The sequence below is a fragment of the Papio anubis genome, chromosome 15 (assembly GCF_008728515.1).
Source record: "Papio anubis isolate 15944 chromosome 15, Panubis1.0, whole genome shotgun sequence".
Classification (NCBI taxonomy): Eukaryota; Metazoa; Chordata; class Mammalia; order Primates; family Cercopithecidae; genus Papio; species Papio anubis.
This window is the reverse complement of record NC_044990.1, coordinates 52,547,748-52,569,232: the sequence shown is the minus strand read 5'-3', so window position 1 is coordinate 52,569,232 and position 21,485 is coordinate 52,547,748. Positions and strand designations below refer to the sequence as shown.

Genomic DNA, 21,485 nt, shown 5'->3' with positions numbered 1-21,485 from the left:
ATAAGAAGCTCCAAGAATGGAAAGATAACTTTTTGGTGAGAGGATGGATACATACACATGTATGTGGGGTATCCAGGAATCGTTTTTAGAGGATTCCAGAGAGGACAGAGGAAGATCATCGCAACATGTGTGCACAGGCTGGAGGGGAAAGTATGAGGTATGAATATGGAAGTGGGGCCCTTATGTGTCATAGTATTTTATTGTAACTAATTTGTGCCATTAATTGTAACATTCCAATTGTGCCTAATTGTAACATTAGATAATTATAACATATCTATCTAAAGATAATATAATTAGTGGATGTGAGGGAAAGGGGGCTAGATGCAGAGCTCAGAGCTGGGAAGCAGACATGATAGTGGAGGTGACGCTGGAAAAGGCCTGCATGAAAGTGACTGGAGGAAGGTGGAAAAGAAGACACATCTGAAGATGTGATGAAGATATTTAAACTAGAAGGACTGAAAACTGTATTGATTGCAATAAAACAAAGTTATGAAATGGCATTTTCCCCCTAATTTGCAGACAGCTCATCCCCCAAATCAAAACATGTTGTTTACCAAGTAATCACATAATATCACCAGCTGTTTGCAGTTATAGTAAGGCTTTTACATGTCTTTCTCACTTTCTCATACTTCAACAGGAAGATTCCCCTTTGCTGCACATTATTGCCAAGATATGACACGTGAAAAATACAGGCATTGAAAACCTAACAGTACATGTTCACTTTAGGCCTTAGGAAAAAAAAAAAAAATAAAGATTATATTTTAAAATTTGTTCAGAGTTCTGGAAATAAGCTTTATTTTCATTTCTAGTTAATTTCAATCTTTCAACATAGCTTTTACTTCTAAAATAGACTTAATTCCTACCCTCTCCCTTGAAATTATATTAGTGCTAAATCATCTACGGTTTCACTAATCCAAAGCCTTACATCTCTAAATGTACACAGATATTGAACAGAGTTTTTGCCTTAGAGAAATCTGGGTGAGGTACAGGTAATGCTCGTAATACTGTAAAAGATTTTTCCGGCTGGGTGTGGTGGCTCACGCTTGTAACCCCAGCACTTTGGGAGGCCGAGGCGGGCGGATCACCTGAGGTCGGGAGTTCAAGACTAGCCTGACCAACATGGAGAAACCCCATCTCTACTAAAAATACAAAAATTAGCCAGGCGTGGTGGTGCATACCTGTAATCTTAGCTACTCCGGAGGCTGAGGCAGGAGAATCATGTGAACGCGGGAGGTGGAGGTTGCGGTGAGGTGAAATCGTGCCATTGCACGCCAGCCTGGGCAACAAGAGTGAAACTCCGTGTCAATAAATAAATAAATAAATAGAAATAAAAAATTAAAAAAAGATTTTTCTAACCACTAATTTTTCAAAGACAGTATCACCACTGGTTGAGTATAAGAAGAACTGACAAAAAGTTTGTCGGCAGGTAACATTTACTTTTATATTAACAACATTATTTCTAGTTGTAAATTTTCCTGTTGTTAGAATTAGATATTTTATCTGCTTTGAGGGTGTTTGGGTGTGGTTTTCTTTTCTGGACAATGTGTTAGGTAAAAGAAATTCAATGCATGTGTTATGTGTAAGCAATTCAGAATACCAAACTTTACCTTGTTCATAATTCATCCTTCTTTTGGTTATCTAAGACTAAGTAAGTGAAGTTTTTATATAGAGTTAGGGAAATGGGTTATCATTCTTTATCAAAATCATCTTGGTTTTAAACAGAATTGAAGCCATATAGTATTGGATTCCACAGATAATTTCAAACCCCAAATTCTATGATTGTACTTTCTCACTACACATTCTTTTACATGGTCTGCCTGATTAAGGATTGAAATAAATTTGCCATCTTTACATTTTCTGACTTTTCACATCTCTGCAAACACAGAGGTAGAGAGGAAAAAGGTCTGAACATTAAAAATGCGCACCTTTGCCAAGGTAGTGTACTTTTCCCTATCTTCTTCCCTTCCGTCCACAACTTACTTTTCTTTAAATCTAAATTCTATATGGAGATAGAATTACATGAACTGGCTTGGAAACGCATGCCTGTGTGTGTACACACACATACACACACACTCTCCTCTAGTGATCTCACTCCGTTATCATCCATGCTTTGTATTCTTCCAAATGTTTTTGCTCTCTTACACCCACCCCAAGTCCACACAACGAAGTGATTCTCTCTTCTAAACCTGTTTTTCTCTTCTTTCTCCTTTCGCTTTTCATAGCTAACAAGTTGCCTTACTTTAAGATTTCTACTCCGTATCTGTCAACAATTTTAAAAATCTGCATTTTTTTCCTCCCCAATGCTTGAAGTACTTTTTCTTTTAACCATACAGGGTATCCAGACTCTAGGTACTAACCTCCACCTACCCCTAGTTTCCTTATCCCTCTGGAATGGGTTCTTGTAGTTTGTTTGCTATCTTTCATCACTCTCCTAACATGCCCGTGGCTGTTGCCACAGGAAGGGAGTCCAGTTTGCTTTTCCACGTGCAGAAGCACTCGCTATACAATATATTTATGGTCTATCCGCCACTCACCTCATTCAAGAAAGAGCTGTTAGTACAAGAACTGCCACAATGACATAATTTCTTACAGCATCCTTCCACCCTTACAGTGAAACTCCCTTCCTTCACTCCCTGCCCAACCTAGAGGGAAACTTCAGTGATTCTAGTAGAGGCAAGTTTCTCGTTGAAATCCTGCGCAGTTGTTGATAGTCTACTGCTTTTCAAACTTGTGTTTTTACATCGTTTCCATCCGGATGTAGCAGAGTGCAAAGGGCTGTTTACCGTAGGCCCAGGATCGGATCAGGGAGTAGGAGCTGTGGCTGCGTTCCCCGGAACAGAGACCGCACACCGGGGACCGACTCCTCAACCCCCCAGTCCCACTGGGTTCCCGACGCCCTCGCTGTGCCCGTGCCTTCCCGCTCCCGCCGCCTAGGCTACTTCGCTCGAGGAGTGCTCCACAAATTTCAGACATTTGTTCCTCTTCGAAACCTCAAGACCAGGAGAGACCCCTCCTCTGCACCCTGCTGTCTTCCTAAGACGCATCTTAGGCTGTGGAACTCCTCCTCTAGGTTGGACCACCCTTCCCATTTTCCCCAGAACCTAGGAGTGACAGGAGGCAGAGAACGCACCAGGCAGACGCCGCCTTTGTTGTCATTAGGAACGCACACTGGGCCTGAAGTGGCTGGAAACCGCCACATCGATGGGGAACCCGGCTGGCCTTGGCTCACACTGGTGCCTTCGCTCTCATTTCCTGCTTCTCGGCCTCTCCCTTGTTTCTCTTCCCACCCCACTCCACGCCACAGTACAGCAAAGCTTTCTCTCCGCACACAAACTTCCCCTTCCCGGCGTTCCCACCACCCTGGCGGTTTCCCACGCGGGGCGGGGCGGGACGGGGGCGCAGTGCAGGGACATACTGTAGTGCCCGGAGCGCCGCGCTCACCTAGGATGGTGAGGAGGCGGGTCCGCAGCCTCCCGCCCCCTCCCGCCGCGCGCCCCGCCCGCCCAGCCGCTTCCGCCCCGTCTGCTCCCCGCCCCCGCCGACCCTCCGGCGCGGCGTTGACCCCGCGCCCTCCGAGCCGCCGCGGGAACGGCGGGGCCGCCCGGCCGCCTCCTCCCTCTCCCGCCCCACAATCCCGCGGATCCGCTCCCCGGGGCGCGGAGGCGGGGAGGGAGGGGCTGCCAGGGAAAGCGTCAAGGACTCGGCTTTGGGCCGCCCGCTTCTCGGGGCTCCGCTCTGGGCGCGGGGCAGTGGGGCTGGACTCCCTTCCCCGCCGCCCCCGGGCGCCGGTGGGGTCTGCAGCTCCCGCTTCCTCTGCCCCAGTCCTGCAAGTTTGCTTGCTTTCCTACAAAACTGGCGCGGGCAGGGACCCTTCTCTGGGGTGGCGAGGCCAGGCGCGCGTTTCCGCCTCGCCCCCATTCATCCCGCCAAGGTGGAGTGCCGGGAGAAGGGGCGCCCCCGCCTCGCCCGCAACGTGCGTCGCTCCGGAACCCAAACAATGACTCCCCTGCCCGCCGCGCCCGGCCCTCCGCCTGCCCCACCCGCCCCACCGGCGCGCGGGGCTGCCCCTGCTCGACCCCATTGTTGCCCAGCGCGGGCGATGCCCGGCTCCCGGGGGCGGTCCCCGCGAGCGGCCCCGCAGCCCCGGCCGGCGGCCCGGGCCGGCTCCGCCCACACCTTTCCAAGTTCGCTGGCGGGCGAGCCGCAGGGACAGCCCGGGCGACGGCCCCCTCCCTCCACTGCGCGCCCCTACCCGGGCGGGTGCGGCGAGGGGTGGGGGCCCAAGCGGGCTGCGCGCTTTCTGGGTTCCCGAATTCTCCTAAGCCTGCCTGGCGCGCTCTGACACAAAAGAGGGGACTTTCTCGCTTCTCGGCGCGAGTCCTTGCCCGGCGAGTTGCCCTCCAGGAGTCCCTCCCTCCGCGAGTCCCCGCGGGCCACCTAGGCCCCCTCGGCCGACTACTCCCCGAGCTCCCAGGGACATGTTTAGGTTATTTGGGGTGCCGCAGCAAAGTGGTGCAGGTGAAAGGGAAGCGCTGCCGAGGCCCGGGGCCGAGGGGCGGGGGCAGGGGTGGGGCGGGGTGGGGCGGGGTGGAGGCGCCGCGGACCCAGCCCGGCGGTCCGGGCGGGGAGGCGAGGGCCGGGCAGTGGGTGTTGCCTTCTACCTCTGCGAGCGGGGAGGGGTTAGTTTCCCACAGGGGATTTCAACCATCACACTCAGATCCCGCCTCCTAATCCTCGGGCGGAGCGGCTCGGGGGCCCCATTTTATGGCAATAAAGCGACTTAGCGCCTGCTGAGCGAGCCCCTCCCCGCCGCCGCCCCCGCCCTCGGCCCCACCCCGGGGCTCGCCCGCAGCGGCGGGGCTTTGTTTCTGGGGAGGAGGACCCGGAGCTCTTTTGTTTGGGGGTTTCTTGTTTTCGGCCCCCCCTCACCTCACCCCACCCCACCCCACCCCAAGCGCCTCTCCGGTTTCCTGAGCTGCGGGCTGCGAGGGAGGAGAAGCGGCGTCCTGCAACCCCCTCGGCTGGGCCCCGGGGTAATTCGATGCGGGCCTGGCGAGGCTCCCCACACTAGACCGGGGCTCGCGTCTCGGCAGCCTCCACCCACCGGCCCACCCTACATTTAGCGCATCATGTGATCCGGGTAAGTCATTTGCAAGTACAACAGTTCCCCGGGTTGCCCCCCATTCATTTCCTGAGAACTGCAGAGAGCCGCTGAGAGGCTCTGCGTGTGCGTGTGCGCGGGTGACGCCGTGTGTGTGCGAGTGAGTGTGTGTGTGTGCGCGCGCGCGCGTGTGAGAGAGAGAAAGGGAGAGAGAGGGGGACTCTGTGTGAGGGAAAGAAAACAATTTCTCCTGCTCTGCAGCTTCTGTTCAGGTCTGTGCCGATTCCGTTTCTTATCAAAATAAACAACCCCCTCTTTTTTTTTTTGCCATCCCAAATCAGACCGTATTCTCTTAACGTGTTTTATTTTCCTTCTGTCATCTGCTCAAGTTAAATCATTTTGGTTGGTCTGTGTTCTTAAAGGGGGAAAGTGCTGGGAAGCGGGAGGGGGCCGGGGAAGGGCGATGCTGTTGCAAAGCAAGTAGCGTCGGTCGGATTCGTGGAGAAGAAAGAAGGAGGTTTCTTTCCCCCTCCCCTAATTTTTTTTTTCAGAAGAAGTTATCAAGTAACGTGAATTAAGCAAATGTTTTTCTACCCCTAGTGGAATTGTTGGTTGCAGTGTTTGCCTGACAGTTGCCAAGGATGAGAAATAAAACCCCAGGGCTGAACTTGGGGGGGAGGGGGGCTTGTGGAAGTAGTTGGCCCCCCGACCTCGAGCGGGGTGGATGAATAGCTCCGCACCGGGGCCGTGTGGGCTGTGCGCGCGCACTGGAGAGAGTGGAGGGGAAGGGGTTAAGGCAGAGATGACACTGCTGGCATGAATAGTGCTCCTGGTGCTACATTCATTATTGTCTCTGGTCGTAATGATGTGTAACTGTCACTTGCTACAGTGCCTGGTCCATGCAAGTAGCCAGGGGCTGGCCGGTGGCTGTTATTTTCAATTACGGGGGACCTGGCCGGAGTTGACAAGGGGCAACTTTGCACGTCCACCTGGGCCGGGAACCCGCAGAGCCGGCCTGGGAGCCACTTCTTGCCTTAGAAGCTCACTCTGAGGGTTCGGACTTGACCTCCGCGACATTAGTTGGTGTTCACGTTAGATGCTCCCCTACGGGGAGAATCAATCCTGCTTTTGTTGGGTAGAGAGCTGTCTGCAAGAACTTTGAAAACTTTTATCTTTGGGGGAAAAGGGTGGGGTGCACTCAACAGTTTTGTTTCGCAGTGCATTTGAGGCAAATGCTTGGAAAAAGTACCAATTCCTTTGTTATATGCCCTGCAGCTTCCCAACCCCCTTCACCCTGCGCTTCGAGTTTTGCATACTTTAATAGTAATAGTCTTATTTCAGCTGATAAAACCTGACTGTGTTGAGTTAAAGAGTATTAATACAACGGAATGTGTGATGTGGATAAACAGTTTGTGTAGTTAGTATTGTCAGCCCTCTAATTTAACTGTGTAGATGGCTTAAGTGTCGTTCTGTATGGATAGTTTTGAATAATTCCACTAGCTAATGGAATTCTCGGCCGAGCATTCTGATATTTTATTTTACACCAGCGTTAGCTTCTGTTTCCCTGTAACATCAGAGAGACGAGCAACTCTATTTACATTTAGTGCGTGTGCATCTAGTGACTTCGGTAGACATCTGCCAATCAAATACACGTCATTCTGCAAAACCACCTAGACGCTTCCATGCCCTTTTCTTACTGGACGATAGAGTTGTTTAGATAAGTAAATACTTTGAAATAAATTTGGTGGCTTTTAGCAAGAAGCGTTTTGTGATGGGAATAGGAGTGGTCACTTTGAAGAGTGGGTGTATATCGTCTTCTAAGAGACGCTTTTAGAACTGACATTTAATTAAAACAGTGGACCCCCCTCCCTCAAGGAAAAAAGCTTGCTTGTGCTGTCCTCAGACCTCATTCACATGTTGTGTGCATTTTTTAAAACCCCATAGAAATTGGTTCCGATAAAGGACTATACTTAGAATAGAAAATTTTAAACTGTAGAAGCATGGTGGAAATAGGATGTTGAAGGACAAACGTTTCAGTTGCGTAAGTTATATCTTTATTGTTGCAGACCGGTCAATCTTGGTACTAGATTGAGTATATTAAGCTCCTCTGAGTTGGGGAAAGAGCAATTTGAGCATATAAAAATTAGGAAAGAGGTTTATTATTCTACCAATTAATAACTATTATGAAATGTACTGGGAAAATTTGAAATTTGAAATGTTTTCACATACAATTTTCATAATTTTGAACTAAGACCCTGTAACAAACATAACTGTGCCACGTTAAACAAAACATTCTTCAGGCTTTCTGTTTATTTTTGAAATCCTTCATTTATTTATGTACTACTTATCAATGCAGTCAGCTGAACTTAATTGTGGAATGCTTTTTATTACTATTTATTGAAAAAAATTGTGCTAATGAGTCCTTAATATTCTCCACACCGCCCCTCCCCAAGTTCTTTTTTCAGAAATGACTATCATTTGGGAGGAAATGGTCCTGGTCTAGCATTTGAGACCTTGACCTTAGCAACTCTTGGCCGGTGGTTGTTTACTACAGCTGCAGCCTATGTGTGTGCTGAAAGGGAAGGTCTGCAAACACTAGTGCACTCACTCTCCCCAGGCCAAGGGGAGAACAAATCGGGATGCTTGACGTTCATTCTGAAGAGCATGCGTCTGGCCTGTAATATCCATCGTGTTCTGGTCATGTGAAAATATACATGTTGCTCAGGGTTATTTTCCCTGCCTCCTGTGCAGGGAAATTAGGCACTTTAAACAGGCTCCAGTGAGTTTTAGATGTTACAGTATATCATGAAGCAGGCTGTTATCAACTTAGTGAAATAATTTGGCCTTAAATATAGGTGTGTTTTATCTTGGCAGAGACAACATAAGTGCTTAGGCCTCTAGGCCTATGCTGAGAGCATTTTGAATTCAAGCCAGTGTTGGTTAATCTAGAGTTTGGAGTAACCTTACCCGGTGAAGGGATATTGTTAAGTAGATGAATATATAAAGGTCCTGGACATTTTTTTCCATTATACAACATGGAAAGCACGGAACTTTATGTTTTTGCAAATTAATAATATTACAGTGATCCCATTAAATTGGAGCATCAAATGGTTTGTTTTTTTAATATTGTGAGAGAAACAGTCAAGTTCATAAATCTAGCTGTAGATTGTGTATTGAACTAGAAAACTAGTAATGGCACAAACTCATTTGAAAAGTTTTTGTTTATAAGTTTTTCTACTTGCCAGTTGCATGTTGATTAATGAACATGAGCTAAAATCCCAAGACAGTTTCATTCAAAATCTCAACACCATTATTACCTTTTCTGCTTAGAAAACAGTTTTTTTTTTTTTTTTTTTTTTGAGTCAAGGTCTCACTCTGTCACCCAGGCGGGACTGAAGTAGCATCATCATAGATCAAATTCCCGGGCTCAAGGGATCCTCCCATCTTAGCCTCCCAAGTAGGCAGGGCTGCAGATGCACGCTGCCACACCCAGCTAAAAATTTTCTTGTAGACATGAGGTCTTACTGTGTTGTCCAGGCTGGATCTTGAATTCCTGGCCTCAAGTAAACCCCTGCCAAAGTGCTGGGATTATAGGCATCAGCGACTGTGCTGGCTACAACTTTAATTTTTTAAATAAGTCTGAAATAGGTTGTAGTTGCTTCTCTGTCATTTTCTATTTGAAAATACTGTATTATCATAGACTGGAAATGGCTTATATTTTTGCCCAGTGTTTATTTTTCCTTTCAAACTCACACTTACTTGTTTTTCAGCCTGCAATTTATGCACAGCTTTCAACTTTTAACTGTGTACAAAATGTAAGGGTAAAAATATTAAAATTAAATAACTGGCAACGCCCTATAACCACAGCCTTAACTCATCTACCACAACCACTCCTCCCAAAAGCAAGCAAATAAACAGATGGGCCTTGCCCTATGCCCAGAAGGTCAACAGTCTTAGGCTCTGTTAGACCTGCTTAGGATCCGAAGCCCAGCCCAGAGAGCTGCCTGACTTCCACCCTCCAGAATTCATTTTTAGGGCCTAGGTTGGCCACACCCCATCTGATGTCAGCTATTGAGTTCTTGTGGTACAGAAGACATGCTGTGGATTAAATGGTTACTTTCTCTCTATATTGTCAGTAATTATGTTACAAAAGGATTTTTCTGTTTTGGGTGTTTATTGTCATAAAGTGGCTACTTGAGTAGTCTTATTGCTCCATAAAAATTTGTTTTGGTCGACAGTAGATTACAGGATATTCACCCAAAGAATTCTGCTCTAGTATGGTCTTTCTTCCTTTTTTTTTTCAACTTAAAGTCATGCGTTTCTTTTGTTGCTACTCTCATGGTCTACATTTTTGAATATTTATTAGTGTAATAATTAGACTGCTCCAAACACATTTGCTGTCTGGTGCAAAAGTAGCAGGAAGCCCTTACTGCTGTATTGCTGCGTGGAAGGTGACAGGGGAATAAATTAGGAGACCTTTGGGATAGTTTCCCCACCCCTATCAAAGACTATAGAAGCTACCATGATAACTACCTGCTGGCTCTGACAGCCGTGAATTGTGTCCCAAGTGTGACATTCGCCATGCTTTTCAGTATGTATGGCCTTTCACAGTAATTCCTGGTATGATGTGTATGTGTACAGTTGGCCTTCTTTATTTGTGGATTCTGCATTAAGGGAGTCAACCATAGATTGAAAACATTCAAGAAAAAAATATACAACAATAAAAATGATACAAATAAAAAAACCATAACGATTTATATAGCATTTACATTGTATAAGTGATTGTAAGTAATCTAGAGGTGATTTAAAGTATGTAGGAAGATGTGCACAGGTTATATGCAAATACTGCATTTTTTTTTATAACGGACTTGAGCATCCATGGATTTTGGTATCTGCTGGGGGATGGGATCTTGGAGTCAATCCTCCAAGGATACTGAAGAATAACTACATACTGTATATACATATATATTCATTATCTTGTATGTCTATGTGTGTATGTATATATTTATTATTTATATTCATATGTTTTTATGTGTGTTTTTGTAGTCTATATTAGTATATAACGCACCCATACACATAACGCACCCACACACACCATACACAAGAGCAAGAATTATAGTAAAATTTCATGACTAAGAAAAACATTAAAAAGCCACACGTGTATACAAAAGGGAGAAAAACAGTCTTTTAAAAAAATTCTATGTTTAGTAATACTGTGCTCACTTTGAGATTATCGAACTAACTCATAATAAAACAGAAAAACAACCCTGCCTTAAAGAAAACAAACCTAAATGGCAACCAAGTTAAATTATTCCAAAACAATGTAAAGAAAACCTTCCTTCATTTCATAATGAATGGTAACCTCTAAGATTATACATCCTTGAATCGTAACTAATTTCAGGGGCAGAAATATCTCACTTCGAGTCTTGCTCTCTTGCTTACTAGCTGTGGATGACCTTGGTCAAATTTCTTAACCTCTCTGAGTCTGTGAAATGGAAAAAATAATATGTAGCTTACAGGGCTGTGGTGAGGGTTAAATGGGGTAATGTGGCCAAAAGTCACTTTGTAAAACTACAAAGTTCTCATGTGGCAACTGATTTGATGGGAAAAGCACTCCAGCTGTACCTCCACCGCCCCAACACTGCCCTCCCCTGAAAGGGATAAACTTTCCTGCTTCTCAAAGTGAGCATATAAATTACGCTTATGGGGAAGGAATTTCCGAGTGTGGGTAGAAAACTTCTGGCAGTCAAAGGTCATGAATTCCATTCCTGTCTCACCAGAGATTTGCTCTGTGACCTTGAGAAAGTCACTCTTAAAAAGTTTCAACGTAGTTGGTATAAAAGTTACTGATTATTAATATTTATATAATACAGGTGAAGTATCCAAGCTTGTCAAAAGAAAAACACATGAAATTACAGTTCACATGGTCATTTACAGAAAATTGAAAATAAAGATGAACAATGATTAGAGATTGAAAATCTGCAGACTACTTATTTAATGAGTCACCTGAAGCTACTATCAACTGGTCATTAAGAAACAGCCCTTAATTTTAGAAATAGAATTATTAAAGTTGTGATGTACTATAATTTCAAGCAGTACATTGAACTGCAAATCCCCAGTTAAATCAAGATTGCGTTGATTAAGCTATGTCTGATTTATGGTTTAAAAGTCACTTGGTTAGACTCAAACATTGTTGCAACATGCTATATGTTGTTCTTAACTAAAACATTATATAAAATGCACAATAAAGGCAGATAATAAGGCTCTTACATGTTATTTGTACATTTATTGAATACCTATTTATAATCACACACTTACATGACTTCTCCCCAACTGCATTTTCTCCAGTTAAAAAAGAAACAAAACAAATTTTTTTATACCCTTGCAAGAGCAAAGAAACGAACTCAAACTAGCTCTTCAATATAACTCATTTAGACTCTTTCCATGTCACAGGTATCTTGCCTGACTTCGATTCATGTTACGATTATCACTGCAAATATCAACATCACTTTTTGTGGGACTTTCTTATTTATCATCTCTTGCTTTAAGAATACACTGTGTTCCAGTCAGTATTCTCAGGCCCCACAGCTCATAGTATTCCTTCTGGTGTTAATTGTTTGTTGATTTGCCTTGTTCAAAATGCCACTGTCATGGTCTTTTCCAACCTAAGTAGCTAAATATATTCAACTCTGTCAACCATTCCTCAATTCGCTTTATTTTCCTGAAGAAAAAAAATAATTCTTGCAAAAAGAAATCTTGTAGTATAGTAGAATTAAACCATGCTGCATTTATAAATATTTGCTCTAGTGTATTGATGCCTCTCTTAAAAGCTACCATTCAGGCCAGGTGTGGTGGCATGTGCATGTATTCCCCGTTGCTTGGGAGGCTGAGGCAGGAAGATCCCTTGATCCCAGAGTTCAAGGCTGCAGTGAGCTATGATCAATCGAGCCAATGTACTCCAGCCTTGAAAACCCTGTCTCTAAAACAACAACAGTAACACCAACAAACAGCCATTCAGAGTAAATAGTGGGTACAAAATAAAATACTCCTTATTGTATACCTAGTATAATACAGAAGTTAAGAACTTGGTTTTTCATATGTTAGTTTGTTTAATATGTACTCTTTAGTAAACAGGTACTGGTATACCTTGGTTTTTATATCATTGACTTTTCAAATAACTGGCACATGGAATACTATATGTGTCACCTCTGAAATGCCATTTATGTACTCGATTTTGACTTACAAACATCATTTGATGAATGCCTTTTTTGGGCTGTTGTGTTGCTGTTTTGCCAAGTAACCCCCACTCCTGCTACAGCACTGTGACTTTGCCACTTCTGGCAAAAATTTCAAAAATTATTTGGAAAATTTTATTGTTTTTTATCTTATTTTAACAAAACGAGTGGAAAAAGGGAAAATGAAAGCATCTAGTTTTGAGAAACAGTTTGTTATCTTGATATAAAATTGAGACGATAATCATTAGATGTGCTGAAAGTGATGAATCTTTATTGGAAGTGCTACATGGAGTTAAGCTGATGAATTGTGAAAACAATGAAATAGAACACACAAAATGATATACAGATACTTTTAATGACTAATAGATTGTATATAAATGCAGATTTTGGGATTTTCCTTTTGTCTGTGAGAATGAGTCTCCTTTAAAACATGTCTGGTCCAATCACTTTTATATATTTGAGTTTTGTATGCTTTCAGGAGAAAGCATACAGAATTTCATACAATTATTAGATTCCATCTTTTATTAAATTAATATTCAGTGATATTTGTATAATATAGGTATCGTAGTCTTTATAATCTATGTATCATATGTATTTGTATCATTTAATATATATTTGAATCATACAACTTATATGTCATGTGTAGTGTATTTGACATGTAATACAGCACATATGTGCTATGTGCACTATATGCTATTTTACTGTTGTACTCTATTATGAACTATATTATGATTTTTATTTCATAGATATGGAAATTGATTTTCAGCAAAGGAAAGTAATGAAATTATAGTGAATAGCCAGTTAGCTTTAGAGAGTTGAATGGTAGAAAGCCCCCTGGACTTTCCCCTTGTGTTACTCTTACCTCCCTCTGGCATTAAATGTAGTATTCCAGAGTTAGCCTTACTGGAGAATAGAGTAAAATTGGGAGTATTATACAAATAAATATGGTTTAGAGGCTGTATTATTATATTTGTTGTAGATTGTATTGACATACTATGTTTACTAGAATACGTTTACTACAAGATATACCTCAGTAAAGAAGTCAATTAAGTGTTTGCTAATATATGTAGTAAAACAAATTATGACACCTCATCCAAAAAATTATTTTAGAAGTAAACTGCTATAGGATGTTCTACAGCAGTGGTAATAGTAGACCAATAAATTCTGGCTAATATGCATTCTGCTATTGGATAAAGCTATCAAAGTTAGGGACATAATATAAGCAATAATAATGTTATTTTTATTAGAACGTGCTTCAGTTATCCATTTGACTTACACGTATTTAGCTCCTACTACGCTTCTGGACCCTTATATGAAAATGGGTAGGACAATATCCAGTATCATTAGTGAGTTGAAAATCAAGGAGTGGGGGGTAAGAATTATGTGGCAAATTATAATACAAGGTAATTTGTGATAAATGGACCAAGTGCTGTAAGTTGTTTAAAGTACCTGGGGAAAAATTTTTTCTATCTGGGAAATCGAGGTTTCAGGATTTTAGTAGATATGCGGAAAAGATTTGTTATATTAACAGTGTATATGTGTATCTTTTTACATAAACTGTATTTTTTAATATAAACAGTGTGTGTGTATATATGTGTGTGTGTGTGTGTGTATGAATATATATATATACACACACACACACACTTTTTTTTTTTTTTTTTTGAGACAGAGTGTTGCTCTGTTGCTCAGGCCGGAGTGCAGTGGCACAATCTCAGCTCACTGCAACTTCCGCCTCTCGGGTTCAAGCGATTCTCCTGTCTCAGCCTCCCGAGTAGCTGGGACTACAGTGTGGGCCACCATGCCCGGCTGAGTTTTGTACTTTTAGTAGAGATGGGGTTTCACCATGTTGGCCAGCCTGGTCTCCAACTTCTGACCTCAAGTGATCTGCCTGCCTTGCCATCCCAAACTGCTGGAGTTACAGTTGTGAGCCAACACATGTGGTCCAGTTTATATTTTTTAATAGAAAAAGCAAACCTGCTAACAGATGAATGCAAATTAAAAGCATTATTTTGGCAGCTGTGGTGATTTCCCGTTTATTTCTTTCTGTTCTCTTTTAGAGCTGATGGTTTTATGGTGTTTTGGCAAATTTTTATCATTTGCCATATCACCAGGAAGTTTTCTTTTCCAAAAATAGAGTCTAGGATGTGCTTGGCCAGTAGGGTATATGGTGTTATAATGAGTTTAGAGATGGTTTATTTGGGCAACAAAAGCAAAGAAAGTTGACTGATGAATAAAATTTTAAATGTACTTCATGTGATGCTATCTAATGAAGGTCTTCCATATTTTTGAAAAAATCTGATGTATTTTATTTTTAAATGCTAGGAATTTTAACTTTGACCAAAAAATCTTTTAAATAATGGGAATATTTAATTTGTATTAAAATATTGTTTACATATTAAGAGGAATACAGTTTTTTAAAACATGAGAACAGTGGAAGGGAAAACTTGAAAACGTAAATTTTGCAGAAGATCACAGTTGCCGTTTATCAGAAGTGTTGCTTGAAGGAATATTTAGAAAGAAGCATTGAAGTATGAGGATATTTCAAGGCTAACAGACTTTGGAATATACATTAGCTCTTCTACTTTAGATATGAATACAGGTAACTTTAGCAAACACAAAATACTTCATTGAGGAAAGAAATGAACTCAATGAGTAGATTAAAAGCATTGATAGAATATTTTTTTTTAGCACTATATTGACTATGGTGGGATTATACCAAAACTCAAGGCTGAGGCAGTTACCTTGTGTTTTATTTATAAATAACAGTAATGAAGACAGTTTAGAGTACTTGATAAGTATGGGCTGACAACAACAACAACAACAAAAATTGCTTTGTGCTTGGTGGTTTAGAGTGGTTTCAGTTTCATCTTGATGGTCCTGTATGGTGGATTGGACACATGTTACCCTTGTAAATAATGAGAACACTAACTAATCAAAAGAAGGTAAAAGTCTAAAAATTGGCAGAACTAGAACCCTAATTGCCAACACCAGTAAAATAGTTTTTTCCCGTTTTATAATTACTACTGTCTTTCTGACTTTCATTTAGTCTCGATAAGTTAAAACTTTGCAGGTTCACAATGCATAAAAGAAGTGTCACTAGTGTCTAGTTAATATGAAATGCTCAGTGAATATCAGATGAATTCTTACCTTCTTCCAAAATGCACTTTAAAAAGGTAAAGAGAATCCATCTGTAATACCAGAGAGATCAACCCATTGACCCTGGAATAGAGAGTGTGGAGTTGGAGACATCCATACTCTTTGAAGAAAATTAGGGCGTTTACCATGTGCCAAGGCTTGTGCTAGGTGTGTAAATACATACGAAGATAAAACATGGGCTTTGTCCTACAATATAGGCAGATCAAGAAAGAAGCAGGATAGATATCTAAGCCGAGAGGCAAGCCCAAGCTGGTATATTCTGGTTTAGTTTATTTCTTTTAGATCTTTAATGTGCCTAAAAGGTACCCTGGGTATTTTTAGTTTTATGCTGTAGTCTCTTTGAAGTACTTTTAATCTTACTAGAAAAACTTTTCTTATTTAAGCGTGTACTTTTGTAAGTGTTTTCTTTCAAAAACTTTTTGCACATTTGTTTTATATTAAATGTGTATAATACATTTTAAAGGCATTTCATTTTATGTTTCCAACCAACACACAAGTAGGTGTTTATGATATTTACATGTGATTTAGTTTTACTTTTTTACCTCTGTGACTCTTTAAGTTTTCAAAGAAACACAACTGAAGATCGTTAGAAAATAAGCATTGTTTTGCAGAAGCTTGCTTTCATGGGCATTGTTTACAAATATATTATTCTGATATAAGTGGGTATACTTGTATGGAAACTTTAAAATTCATTTTTTTGGCGGGGGAGAGGGGGAATTGTTTCCTCTAGCCAAAAATAGCATTCCATTAGTCCATAACTTAGGTTTTTAGCACGATTATTTGTCCTTTTATATTTTTCTTCATGTTGTTAAGCGTTAGGAACACATACACACAGTTTTTTAGTCACTGCTTACAAAAATGGAAGGAGTTTATTTGAAACTCTTTTATCTTTTTTCATTCAGTGCTGCCTAAGAGAAATCCTTCTCAGCTGCTGCTGTTCTAATCAATTAAAAAATTGTTACATCGTATTCCAAGAGTGGTTATTTCATAGTGTACTCAATCACTCATTTATTAGAGGGAAATACTGTGTTTCCAGTTTTTGCTGCTTTTAAACTAATGATGTAGTAAATAACTTTATAGGTGTCTTCTGAGAGACCTAAAGAATAGATTCCTAGGGATAGGATGATCCATTCAAAATGTATCAATGTTCATAAATGTTGCCACATTGCTTTGACAAGGATATAGTAATTCACATTATTACCAGCAATGCAGGCAAATACCCTATCCCCAATCACCATCAGCAATAGTTCATGTTTCCCAGTCTGATAATTGTGTGGTGATATCTTATTGTTACTTGAATTAGTATTTGCTGATTGTTAGTGACTTTGGATATCTTTTCCAATGTTTGTAGGCAAATTAGAATTATTATAAGAATTGTCCTTTCATATTCTTTGCCCATTAAAAAAATTGGTTATTGTCCTTTTGTGGGAATTCATTTTATATTAAAGCCACTAACCATCTGCCTGACATCTCCATTGCAAGTAATTTTTTTCATAAACCAATCTTTTATCTTTTGCCTGTTCAAGAAGTATCCTTTGGTATACAACCTTTAAAATATATAAGCAGTTCCTTCTCTTTCTCTCTGGTGTCCTGTTTTAAGATTTTCTCCGTTGATAAAGTAGGCATGCAATCTTCTCACTAGATTTAATTTCCCCCCCCCCATTTTTGTCTTTAATCTATTTGGAATTTATTGTATATGGTATAAGAGAGGGGGTCTACTTTTTACTTTCAGAGCATAGAAATACCATTGTATCAGCAGCAATTTTGAGGTAATATGTTCTTTTTCCAGAGAATATAAATTTCACATTTGTCATATAATGTTTTCCTATATCCTGTAGTACCTAACTTTCTTTATAAATTTTCTTAGGTATTCTAATACATGTAACTAGCATTCATATGTGAGGAATATTTTATCCATCATCACACCTCCCCTGGGAAAAAAATATTCAAAAACCCTGTTGTGATTTTAATTGGGATTGTATTACATTATATATACTCCTGGGATAATTAACATTTTAATGTTATTTGCAATACATTGTATTATCCCAATTAAAGAATGCGGATGTTTTTCATTTGCTCATGTCTTTTTTTTATATTTCAAAAATATGCATGCTTACATAAGGTTTGATCTTATGCATAGCTGGATTTTATTTTTAAGAGTTTTTTTTGTTTGCTTGTTTTATTTTGTTTAATGGGATAATGGTCATTAGCTTTTTTTCTTTTCTTTTAATGTATTCATCTGATATTGGTTTCAAGATATTCATAACGTCTATAATGAGTTGGGAAGTTTTTCATTCTCTTCTATTTTTTGAAATACTTTGTGTAGAATTGGTACTATTTCTTCCATAAAAGTGTGGGAGAATTCACTGTAGAATTCTATATTGTTTTATATTGTTACTGATTTTTTGACTCCTTGTTCTGTCAGTTATTGGGAAAGGAGGGTTTAAGTATTGAAGTACAGTCGTGAGTTTCTCTAATTCTCTTTTTAGTGCTGTCAGTTTTTGCTTTATATATTTTGAAACCCTGTTATTAGGTGTGTGCACATTAGGATTGTTGTGTTTTCTTAGTGAATTGCTCTCTGTTCTTACCATCTCTAACTTTTATTTGGAGTGTTTTGGCAATTTAATGTAAAATAATTTTTGTATGCTTGGGTTTCTGGAACTCGCTATTTGTTTTCTATTTTTCTCATTTTGTTCTCTCATAGTTGCCCGTATCTTGCTTTATTTGGGCTTGACTATTTTTTAGTATTTTATATAATCTCCTTCATTGGCTTATTAGTTACATCTCTGTTTTATAATTTTAGTGGTGACTCTAATATACATCATTAACTTCTCATAGCCTAACTTCAGATAATACTTTACCTCTTACTGTATGATAGCAGAATCTTAGTATATTGCCATTGCCATTTTTTTTCTGTTTCGTTGTTTGTGCTATTTTCTTCATATAATTTACTTACACATGTTATAGCCTATCCATTTCCTGGCTACTGTGTTTGCTTTAAACAGTAAATTACCTTTAATAAGATTCAACATCAGACAAAAATGTGTTTTAAAATTTTTGCTCGTATTTTTGCTAGTTCCAGGGTTTTTATTTCTTTGTGTGGATATAGTAGCCACACTATATAAATTATATAGTATCATATTAATTTTACCTAAATAAATTTTTTCTTTACCTAAATACTTTTTTTTTTTTTTTTTTTTTGAGGCAGAGTCTCGCTCTGTCATCTAGGCTGGAGTGCACTGGTGTGACCTCAGCTCACTGTAACCTCTGTCTTCTGAGTTCAAACAATTCTTGTGGCTCACCCTCCTGAGTAGCTGGTATTATAGATGCCCGCCACCACACCTAGCTAATTTTTGTATTTTTAGTAGAGACAGGGTTTCACCATGTTGGCCCAGCTGGTTTTGAACTCCTGACCTCAGGTGATCTTCCCACCTTGGCTTCCAAAAATGCTGGGATTACAGGCATAAGCCACTGCACCTGACCTACCTAAATAATTTATTGCAGTGCAGTCTGCTGGGAATGACATTTCTCAGCTCTTGCTTGTGTAAAGATGTCTATATGCTTTGGTTTCTGAAGTATTTTAGGTGGATATTCAATTCTGGGTTGACAGTTTTCCCCCATTATGTTAAATATATTGCTCCAGTATCCTCTCATTTATATAATTCTGAAAAGATATCTTTTGAAATTATTTTTGTCTATATGCAATGTTTCTTTTTTTTCTTTTCTTTGGCTGCCTTCAGGATTTTTTTCTTTAACTTTGTTTTTCAGCAGTTTTACTATGAGGTATATAGGTGTGTTATCATTTATAATTATCATGCATTGGATTCTCTAGGCTGCTTTATTGTTTTTCTTAGTTTTTCATAAATTTCTATCCATTACCTTTTCAGTGTTTCTATTGCCCTCCCTCCCTTCTCTTCTCTTTTCCCTTTGGACTATGTTGACAAGCACATTAGACTACTTGGTATTGCCCCACAAGTCTTGGGTCTTCTGCACCTCTCCCCTATCTGTTCAAGTTTTAGTCTGAATAATTTGCATTGACCTGTCCTCAAGTTTACTAATTCTTCCTGCTGTCAGGTCTGTTGTAAGATCAGTGAAAGAATTCTTCATTTTTCATAGAAAGTTATTTGCCTAGCATTTTTTATGAATTAAAAAAATTTGTACCCGTTTGCTTAATTTCTCTGTTCATGCATGTTGTCTACCCTTTTCTCTAGATTCTTTTACATTTTAATTATAATTATTTTGCAACTCTCAATTTGTTAGTTTCAGGATCTCTGCTATCTGAGGGTCTGCTTATGTTGACAGCTTTATCTGTTGACAGTGGGTAGTTTCTTGCTTTGTTTTTCTGTCTTGTATTTTTTTTTTTTTTTTTTGAGATAGAGTCTCGCTCTGTCACCCAGGCTGGAGTATAGTGGTATGATCTTGGCTCACTGCAGCCTCTGCCTCCCAGGTTGAAGCGATTCTCTGCCTTAGCCTCCCAGGTATCTGGGGTTACAGACACATGCCACCACTCCTGGATAATTTTTGTATTTTTAGTAGAAACGGGGTTTTGCCATGTTGGCCAGGCTGGTCTTGAACTCTTGGCCTTAAGTGATCTGCCTGCCCCAGCCTCCCAAGTTACTGGGATTACAGACGTGAGCCATTGTGCCCTGCCCTTGTAATTTTTGATTGACTTCCCACCATTATATATAAGAGAACAGTAGATACTGAGATAAATAATTATTATGGTAAGAAGTTGATGTATTATTATTGTCTTTCTTTAATTTGTTTCTTTTTCTCCTTTAGTTTTCTCTTCACATGTTTGGTCTCCTGGATCTTTAAATTACTGCATCTTTTCTTTCATTATTTTTTCTCTTTGTAGTTTTACTTTGTTCTTGGGAAGAGGTGTGTGTTTGTGTGTGCACATGAGCATGTGCAGCTCCCTATCTTAATAGACTTGCACCTTCTTACAATTAAGATGTTGGAAAGGTTGATTTGTAAATTGGGTTTTGGGGGGTGATAATATATTGAAGGGACTCGTTTATTTCCATTTTCGTATCAGTTTTGAAACTTTTTGACCATAATTTAATAAATGTAATGTGAGAGTGCATTTCTCTTTCATTGCCTCGACCTACCAGCCTTCACAAGTGAGTCAACCACTTTGTCCTTCATTCTCTTATCTACCAGGAAATAGATGAGCATAATGTATGGAAAGTCACACCATTCAGAGGAAACCAACTTTTCCTTTACAACATAACTAATAAAGCACTTAAAAAGGTCTTTGTCTTTTGATCGTTAAGAATTTCATTTAACAATATAACAAACTTGGTAAAGTTCATTAAACATTGTGAGACATGGCTTGTTTTAAAAACTTTTATTTAAAGAAGGCTGACTGAATCATAGACATTTAAAGTATTTTTTAATGTCTCTTTTATTATGAGAAATGTTAAACATATACAAAAGTAGTGAGAATAGTACAAGAAACCCTCATGCACCCAGACTAACCTTAACAAATCTCAGCATTTTGCCATCTTGTTTCATAAATCTCTGGCCTCACTCCCCCTGAGCAACTAATTTCAGACATATAATTTTAACTATAAAACTTTAGTATATTTGTCTAGCAGATAAGGACTTCAAAAAACACACACATACATGCACATACAAAAACTGACAATGTGTAATGACACCTAGTGTAATTACCATGGCATATCTATCAAGGCCAGGAAACCAACATTGGCAGGTTATTGTTGTTTGGACTTCACTGGCTTTTCCATTAATGTCTACTTTCTCTTTTAGGTTACGAACAAGGTACCATATTGCTTTGAGTTGTTATACCTGTTTTCTGTTTTGTGTCAGTTTCTTAGTCTCTCTTTTTATTTCCTGACCTTAAGAGTTTTAAGGAGTATTGGTCAGGAATTTTATAGGATGTCCTTCAGTTTTGGTTCATCTGATGCTTTTCTCACGATTAAACTGGCTTATGGGGTCTTGGAAAACAATATCACAGAGGTGAAGTACGC

General features: G+C 40.1%; 1 protein-coding gene across 9 annotated transcripts in view; it reads left to right on the top strand.

Annotated features, from left to right (window-relative positions):
- Window positions 1-4,827: 4,827 nt before the first annotated feature.
- Window positions 4,828-21,485, top strand: part of KLF12 (Kruppel like factor 12) — a 453,886-nt gene continuing 437,228 nt past the window's right edge. For 4 of the 9 annotated variants that reach the window (XM_017951303.3, XM_031655895.1, XM_031655897.1 and 1 more), the window contains exon 1: window positions 4,828-5,373. The gene's annotated coding sequence lies outside the window, so the exon portion shown is untranslated. The remainder of the gene's footprint in view (window positions 5,374-21,485) is intronic. The other 5 variants (XM_031655898.1, XM_031655896.1, XM_021929432.2 and 2 more) reach the window with 3 other exon arrangements.